This window comes from Sceloporus occidentalis, unplaced genomic scaffold (assembly GCF_023333645.1).
Source record: "Sceloporus occidentalis isolate IW3139 unplaced genomic scaffold, rSceOcc1.0.p SCAF_232, whole genome shotgun sequence".
NCBI lineage: Eukaryota > Metazoa > Chordata > Lepidosauria > Squamata > Phrynosomatidae > Sceloporus > Sceloporus occidentalis.
The window spans coordinates 986,113-995,666 of NW_028317212.1; the positions used below are offsets into that span (position 1 = coordinate 986,113).

Sequence of the window (9,554 nt, forward strand, 5' to 3'; positions counted from 1 at the left end):
TGCTGCTGCTGCTGGTGGTGGTGCCAGTGTCTCTTCGATGCCAGTTCGCTTCCTGGCTAGTGTCATGAATCAAATGTCCCTAATGGTAAGGGCAGTTTCTCCCCCCTGGCTGCCTCTGTCTGCGGTGTGGCAACGCCTGCTACCTCCGCCGGAGTGGCCAGCTTACGCTAGGGCCTTGTGTCTGAGCTCTGGAAGTCTGCTGCCAAACGTCTAAGACTGACAGTGTTTGGGTGCTTTGCCCTGGGGTGAAACAGGTGAGTGGGTCGCCAATTGCCCACTCATTCGCCTTTCCCATTTTTCAATGCTGCTGCTGGTGGTGGTGCCAGCATCTCTTCTCTGCCAGTTCGCTTCCTGGCTAGAGTCATGCCCAAAATGTCCCTAATTGTAAGGGCAGTTTCTCCCCCCTGGCTGCCTCTGTCTGCGGTGTGGCAACGCCTGCTACCTCCGCCGGAGTGGCCAGCTTACGCTAGGGCCTTGTGTCTGAGCTCTGGAAGTCTGCTGCCAAACGTCTAAGACTGACAGTGTTTGGGTGCTTTGCCCTGGGGTGAAACAGGTGAGTGGGTCGCCAATTGCCCACTCATTCGCCTTTTCAATGCTGCTGCTGGTGGTGGTGCCAGCATCTCTTCTCTGCCAGTTCGCTTCCTGGCTAGAGTCATGCCCAAAATGTCCCTAATGGTAAGGGCAGTTTCTCCCCCCTGGCTGCCTCTGTTTGCGGTGTGGCAACGCCTGCTACCTCCGCCGGAGTGGCCAGCTTACGCTAGGGCCTTGTGTCTGAGCTCTGGAAGTCTGCTGCCAAACGTCTAAGACTGACAGTGTTTGGGTGCTTTGCCCTGGGGTGAAACAGGTGAGTGGGTCGCCAATTGCCCACTCATTCACCTTTTCAATGCTGCTGCTGGTGGTGGTGCCAGCATCTCTTCTCTGCCAGTTCGCTTCCTGGCTAGTGTCATGCCTCAAATGTCCCTAATTGTAAGGGCAGTTTCTCCCCCCTGGCTGCCTCTGTCTGCGGTGTGGCAACGCCTGCTACCTCCGCCGGAGTGGCCAGCTTACGCTAGGGCCTTGTGTCTGAGCTCTGGAAGTCTGCTGCCAAACGTCTAAGACTGACAGTGTTTGGGTGCTTTGCCCTGGGGTGAAACAGGTGAGCGGGTCGCCAATTGCCCACTCATTTGCCTTTCCCATTTCCTTTTCCATTTCATTATTTTCCTTCTGATACACAACCAACCAAACATAACACACACAATAACACATATAACACATATAACACACAGTGACATCACACATAACACACATACACACACACTTACAATGCACAAAACACAAGGACCTTTTCCTTGTTATTTGCCCTGGCCTTCACTCACTAATAGCATTACATTAACACTATAACTCACACTTCACCCTATAACATTTTTCCATCCACATACCTGCCAACAGACCCAACTTTTTCAGGGACAGTCCTGCTTTTTTCCAGTCCTGTCCCATCTAATTTAGCTAAACTAGGTATGCAAAATGCAAATACACATAGGTAGTTATAGCTCGGTAGGTAACGCTACTATAAACATTTAATAAATATAATCAAGTACTAAATAATAAATCTAACTTTAAAATACATTTAAATAAACCCCTATTTTTTTTTTTTAAAAAACATTAAAATTAAATTATTATTATTTAGACATAATCCATCTTTAACCAAACCAGTGCACTGCTACTAATCTTAAACATAACCGTACATTAACCCTAAGCTATTTTTTAGTTCTTGTCCAACATTTTTCCATCAGCATACCTGCCAACACACCCAAGATTTTGGTGGACAGTCCTGCTATTTTCCAGTCCTGTCCAATAAGTAAGTTGGGTTGTTGCAAAGTATGCCATTGTAAATAGGTAGCAAATGTTAGGCATGTAAAGTGGTCCAAAATCAATTTAAAAATGTAAAATATTCCCTATTCTTTTATTAAACATCTATGGACAGTACACCTCGGTATGTGTGTGCAACTCTATTGGTCGTTTCGGCAGGGGGCTCGCCTGCCATCAACGAATGAAGTGCATTCTGCAGTTCTGCAATTCACTCGTTGATGCCAGACCAGCCCCCTGCCGAAACGACCAATAGAGCTGCACACACGTACCTTCACGGCAGCTGCTGCTGCTGTGATGTGTTATTAACCCCGTATTAACCCCTGCTAGGCAACCAGGAGGAAAACGAAGATTAAACGAGCACGAAGAATGTCCGCGAATATTCGCCCGAAGAGAAGACAGGAACGGGCGAATATTCGCGGAATACGAAGATTTTTTTTTCCCCGAAGACGAGCACGAAGACGAACACGAAGAGCCCCCTGGTGCCCAAGTCTAATTAAAACCCCACTCAATAGACTTGAGACGTCGCCTACGATTATTAATAAACTTTTCCAAGATTATTTCTCCACTCTTTATAAAGCCGCTCCGGACGATTTCGATATTGGGATTGGCCTGCCTCGGCGGGCGTCTTTGCCCAAGCTTACCCCAGCCCACAGAGACATCTTGGATGCTCCTATTTTGGAGGCGGAGGTCCTGTCCATCATATCGTCCCTAAACAACAAAAGGGCTCCAGGTCCCGATGGCTACCCAGCCAAATTCTATAAAATCCTTCAGCCGCACATTAAGGGGACACTGACATCGTTGTTTAATTCCATTATTCAGGATAAGCCTAACATTGCTAATTTAACTGCTGCCCGCACTATCTTACTACCTAAGCCGGGTAGAGATGCCACATTAATAACTTCCTACAGACCAATCACTTTAATCAACCAAGACATGAAGATCTTGGAGAAAATCTATGCTGATCGCCTGCAAACCATCTTGCCTTTCATTATCTGCCCTCAGCACCTGGGATTTTTAAGGGGGAGGCACTCGGTACAGGGTATCTGTGCGGCAATTGCAGCTACTCTAGCTTCTCCCTCACTTCACCCCAATTTCTATCCTACCATTTTGAGTTTAGACGCTGAAAAGGCATTTGACCAAGTCTCCTGGTCTCATTTGTTTCGGGTTCTAAAATTCCAACATTTTGGAAAAACTTTTTTGACATTAATTCGGCAGTTATATTGTAATCCCTCCACGGTCATTACGACTAATGGGTTGGATTCTCCCCGGATTATCATGGAACGGGGTGTACGTCAGGGATGTCCCCTTTCACCGCTGCTTTTTAGTTTAGCTTTGGATCCTTTGCTACGGTTGTTTCTCTTATCTCGCGATATCCCGGGTATTGCTGTGGGTCCCCATCAGTTGAAAGCTTATGCATTCGCGGATGGTGTCCTTCTCTATATTACTCACCCGCGTCTTACCATACCGCTTATTTTTGACCAGTTGGATACGTACGGGAAGGTTACAGGGTTTGTCGTTAATAAGGTTAAGTCCCGGGCTTTGTGTCTGCGCCCAGGGGCGTAACTAGACGCCTCAGGGCCCGGGTGCGAGAATCTGTTAGCAGATTGCTGTTAGCTGTTAGCAATCACACTCCTATCATACCAAGTCAGCCAGTACATGCTGGTACAGGGTGCTGGCAGCATCACTACACGAGGGGGGCAGCTGGCCAGGTTTCAGCATGTACTGGCTGACTTGGCATGATAGCTAACAGCAATCACAGTCCCATCATGCCTAGGTTCCAGCACTTACACATCCATGCTATCACACACACACTCATTTATTCATATAATCATTCATTCACAGATTCATTCCCTCAACCACACACACTCATTCAAACACCCTCCCCACCCCCTTACCTGCACTGCAGCTCCTCGATGCCGCTCAGAGACTTCAGCAGGGGGCGCGGCCTCCCTCTGCCTTCTCTGCTCAAGCACAGAGGAAGTAGGATGTCACGTGAACTCCGCTTCCTCTGTGCAGTCCAGAAGACCCTCCCACAAGTAAGTAGCAGGGCTTGAGGTGCGGCTCGCGCAAGATCGGTTGCCCTGGCTGTCGATCTTACGCGGGCCGCACCTCGAGGTCTCGCGGGCCGCATTTGGCCCGCGGGCCGCATGTTGGACGCCCCTGCCTTATTTAAAAAAAAAAAAAAAAAAAAAAAAAAGGAAAAAAGATTTCGGCCGGCCCCTTGGCTTGGGCCCCCCTGCCGCCGGGGCCCGGTCGCAGTCGCGACCCCTGCGACCCCGGTAGTTCCGCCACTGTCTGCGCCCCTTGAGATGCCCCCCCGGGCATGCCTAATCTGGGAATACAGTGGGGATCAAAGTCGCTCTTATATCTGGGGGTGAAGATACCCGATTCACCTCTATAACTTTAATTATAAACCTATGGTTCGGAAGATCGCAAGGGAATTGCAGGGTTGGAAATAATTGCCGCTCTCTTTTTCTGGGAGTATAGCCCTTCTTAAGATGGTGACATTCCCCAAATTGCTATATCTCTTTCAGTCTTTGCTTCTTTTTCTTAAACGAGTGGATGAGACACTTCTAAATACTTTATTTCGACGTTTTATTTGGAATAACAAAAAGCCCAAAATCGCGACCTTTGGTTTGCAACGTGAACAATCAAAATTAGGTCTTAACCTCCCTCTCATTTGGGATTATAATGTTGCGGCCTTATATCGATATGCGGTGGACTGGATCTCTTGCTCCACCACTTACACAGATTTTAAGTTGGATCAGTGTTTTAGCCCCTCTGTTGCTCTCCAGGCCCTTCTCCATACACCCTCCACTCAACTTCCACCACATGTTAGAGACAATCCTTTGCTTTACTCCACTATCCTGGAAGTTGGTCAGACTACGCTTGGGTCTCCAATGGCGATACTCTTTATTCCAGTGTTTTCTTCAAAACCCGATTTTTCAGAATGGACAGGCATCCAGCGTTTTTCGAGTCTGGGCGACACAGGGGATTCGCACTATTGCCCCCTTTTTGCACCATTCCTCCAGGACGCTTCTGCCCTTGATATCTTGCGTCTATTACCATACCTTGGTTCGCACACTTGAGTTTAGTCAGGTCGCAGTTGGGCCCTCTCACACTGCCGGACTGGACCAGTCCCCTTGATGGACAGATTAGGCAACCTTCTTCTACTCCGACGTCTACGAAGTTTATCTATAAACTGATACACGCCATACCTCACCATGACTATTTACCGAAAGGTTTACTAGCGTGGTCCACACGTTTTCCTGATGTCACGGGTGACGATCTACTCCATAGCACACTGACCACCTGTAAATTATTACCAGCTAGCTCCTACCTAGACATGCAACTTAAGATAGCGCATCAGGCCTACTTATCCCCCCATAGACAATTTTTAATTGGCATAATACCAGTGGACGCTTGCCCAAAATGTGGTTTTGCAGGTGCTGACCTGTTTCATAATTTTTGGGTTTGCCCTCTAATTCGTGTCTTCTGGACTACTATTCAAACCTTTTTGAGGCAGTTATCAACTGATGCTTATTGTATTGACCCGGCTGCGGCCATTCATGGCCTCGTTAGGATGGGGGGGTCCAGAGATGTGACATTAATTAGAATAATTTTGGCAGTGGCTAGGAAATCTATTTTGCACCATTGGATACAGGCGTCCCCACCATCTCTGTCCCTAGTTCATACTAAATTGTTGTATTTGCTTCGAATGGACTGGTTGGATGCTTCCCTTAATAAAGACAAAGGTACTAAACGTTTTTTTACGAAATGGGAAACATTTATTAAAACGTTGGATGAACCCCTTAAGACACAAATTATACATACTTTTCAGGATAACTCATGGTTCAATGCCCGCTTACTTCGAGGCGCTTCCCCTTGCGCCTGAGTTGTTACTATGTTTGACTGGACAACTGACGAACAACATGTATATACATATATATATATATATATATATATATATATATGCTTTTTTTTTCTTTTCTTTTTTTTTTTCCTTTGCCATGGGTTTAAATGGTTGTTGGGGGGTTGGTTGGGTTTTGTGGGGGACTTGTTTTCGTTTTTCTTTTTATGTTATTGTGTCACTTGTCTCCCTTATCTGGGATTGTGTACTGTTCCTTAATGTCTCTGTGACAGTAGCTGTGATGTTCTGTTACAATGTTTTTGTTTTTTGTTCAAAAATTAATAAAAAGAGTTTAAAAAAAAACAAAAAAAACACCCAAGATATTAATAATTTCTATATAAAAATCAAAGGTTCTAAGAAATAGTTTACATTCATTTAGTGTTAAATTCTAACTTTGACTATAGGTTTTAATACAAGTTAAACAGTTTTTGGTTTCAATGAATTGGAACGACTCATAAAAGTATTGGAGAAAGAGTAGTCTGAATTGGGTTGGGAAACTCTGCTTCCTCTTAATCATTGGACTTGAAATTGCTAGCCATGAGCCACTTTCAAATCTGCAGCCCAAGCATCCATAGTCAACTTCACCAGATTTGGTGACTATGTCTTGTGCATTCCAAGAGCAGCCAGATGGTTGATGGGAACTCACTTGCTTGGATCAAGCAATGCCCTGTGAGGGCAGCCAAGGGCTCTTGTCTCAGACCTTCCCCAAGGTTGATTTCAATGAGTAACCAACGCACTCAGCTAGGAACCTCAGCACTAAGCTTTTCTCCATGTTTGCTGTAGACGTCCTACCATCTACATAAACCCCAGTAATGTTCTTGAATTCTAACATAGGGTGACACAACTGCTCCCCTACCAAAGGCATCCAAAAGTGTATTTTACATACCTTGGTCAAGCTGCCAATAAACATTCAAATTCACTCGCGAATATTAACTCTGTCAAACTTCCAAACTCTTTTTTTCTATTTATTTGGGTTTTTTTTAATTTATTAAACTGTTAGATGAAAGGATCATGGGAATATATTTTATATGAATAAATGCAAATGAGCACACTAGCATATATGGCTAATATATGTTGGGACAGAATGCTGCCCTCTGTTGGTTAGATACATTAAGCAGCATAATAACTTTGGATTTCAAGCATATGGAACAATGCTACTCAATGTATAACCAATAGAGGGCAGCATTCTGTCTGAACATATATTAGCCATATGTGGCAGTGTGCTCATTTGCATTTATTCAAATAAAATATATTCCCATGATCCTTTCGTCTAACAGTTTAATACAAAAAAAACCCCAAATCAATAGAAAAAATGAGTTTGCAAGCTCGACAGAATTAATGTCCGCGAGTGCGGACATTTAACTGTTGCAGCGGGGAGACCAGCGGATCATGGGAATATATTTTATTTAAATAATTAATAAATGAAAATGAACACACTACCACCTATGGCTAATATATCTTCGGACAGAATGCTGCCCTCTGTTGGTTTTACATTGAGTAGCATAATATTCTGCCCGAGACTATATTAGCTATATATGGTAGTGTGCTCATTGGTTGTCAGCAGGAGGCCCCCTGCTGGTGGCCAATAGAGTTGCTCATATGCACATTTAAACTACTGGCGCCAGAGATGCTGCAGTACGCGTTAACCCCGTATTAACCCCTTAACCGGAAAAAAAGAAGAAAAAACGAACACGAAGAATGTCCACGAATATTCGCCCGAAGAGAAGGCAGGAACGGGTGAATATTCGCGGAATACAAAGATTTTTTTTTTGACGAAGACGAAGAGCCCCCTGGTGCCCACGTCTAGTTTAGATTAATTTAGTGTTAAATTCTAAATTCGACTATAGGTTTAAATACAAGTTAAACAGTTTTTGGTTTCAATGAATAGGAACGACTCATGAAAGTATTGGAGAAAAAGTAGTCTGAATTGGGTAGGGAAACTCTTACCTGCTTCTTCTTAGTCATTGGACTTGAAATTGCTAGCCAAATGAAAGGGTGGTGAGTCCCGTCGGAGTAACTCTTTAAGAGGACAGAAACCGTCAGGGAGGAGAATGTGGTAAAGCCTAAGTGTTGTCTGATGTAGCGGTGTCAGAGTCGCTATGAGTTCATTACTGAGATGTCTGTTAAGATCCTGATTGTGAGTCAGTGGAAAATGTGGACCAGGTATGGAGGTAAGCCCTGTGTTCACAGCGATACGCTTGAGAACCTTTAGCGTTGCCGAAATGGTGGGATGCGTATGTAAAGTAAGCCCCTTAAATTTCTCTGGCAGCCAAGGAGCGGCAGAAATGTGGTTAAGAAAAAAGGAGTACTCCATGGATATCCAAAGTTTGGGTGCCTCCACTGACCACTCCAGCACTCTCCGCAAATGGGCCGCCGTCCAATACCACTCAATGTTCGGAAAGCCTAGGTCTGGTTAAATGGGCAAACGATAATCGAGGTTTACTACCACCCCACACATAACTCATGAAGACTCTATGACACGCCCTTTAGAAGGACCGGGCAGGAAAATCGGAAAACATTGGAAGAGGTATAAAAGATCATCAATCACTGAGGATAGCAATGTCGTATAGTTAAGTTGTCGAATTAGGGAAAGATCAGCAGGGATCCATAGGCCGAGATAGTGAAAGGCAGAATCTTGCCATTTAAAGGGAAAAGTTCGAATCATGTCGGTCTTTAGGTCAGTCGATAGGTTAACACCCAGGATTTCGGATTTTTGCAAATAAATTTGGTAGTTGGAAAGGGTTTTAAAATGGTTTAATTCCATAATAACCTGCAGGAGCGAAGTGAGTGGCTGGGTGAGCAAGCATAGCATGTCGTCAGCGTAGATTGCGATTTTGTGTGTGGAGCCTGCAATCGTAATGCCTGTGATAGAGACATTGTCTCCCAGTGCTTGGGCTAACAGTTCCATAATTAAGAAGAACAGTAATGGGGATAATGGGCAACCTTGGTGGGTACCATTGTTTACAGATAGTTTGTCTGAAAGGATGCCATTGATTTTTATCTGAGCTGAGGGGTCAGTATATAACGCTTTGACCTGGTTCATAAAATTCTCCCCGATGCCGAGAGTCTGTAAAACCCGAAATAGAAAGGGCCACGCCACCCTATCAAACACCTTTTCGGCATCCATAAACTGATTAGCATGTGTAATGATATTTAGTATCCGGATGGAATTGTCTCTGGCCTCCCTCCCTGGAACGAAACCGACCTGATCCTTATGTATTAATGATGGTATATAAAGCTGCAAACAAAGTGCCATCACTTTGGCCAAAAGCTTCAAGTCTGTTTTTATTAGAGATATTGGGCGGTAGTTAGCGCATGATTCCACATCTCTGTTAGGTTTAGGTATCAGCGAAATGTGAGCTAGATGTGTGTCGCCCCGTTGGCTAAAGAGTTAAATGAAGTCACTAGATGAGGGCCCAAGACTGCGAAGAATTTACTATAGTAGACGTCAGGTCCCGGACTCTTGCCCTTAGGAGTTAATTTTAAAGCTTCTAAAATTTCATCACCCGTTATCGGGGCGTTCAAGGCGAGTTTGGCTTCAGGACCTAGTCGGCGTGGGAGGTATTTGGCCAAATATGCATCAAATTGGTCCAAGAATTTGGGGTCAGTGTCACCTTGTGGGGTTAAATTATAAAGTGCTGAATAGTAAGAGTGGAAACATCGGGCAATTGCATGGGATTCGTATTGGGAAGAGCCATCCGAGGTCTTAATTTTAGGTATGTATGAAGAGGCTCTTTGGGTGCGAAGAGCTCTTGCTAGTAATTTGCCCGGTTTGTCACCCAGTTCGTGAAACATC

General features: G+C 44.8%; 1 pseudogene; it reads right to left on the reverse strand.

Moving 5' to 3' along the window:
• Window positions 1–6,223: 6,223 nt before the first annotated feature.
• LOC149276672 (Nuclear RNase P) lies at window positions 6,224–6,528 on the reverse strand (annotated as a pseudogene).
• Between the last annotated feature and the right edge of the window lie 3,026 nt (window positions 6,529–9,554).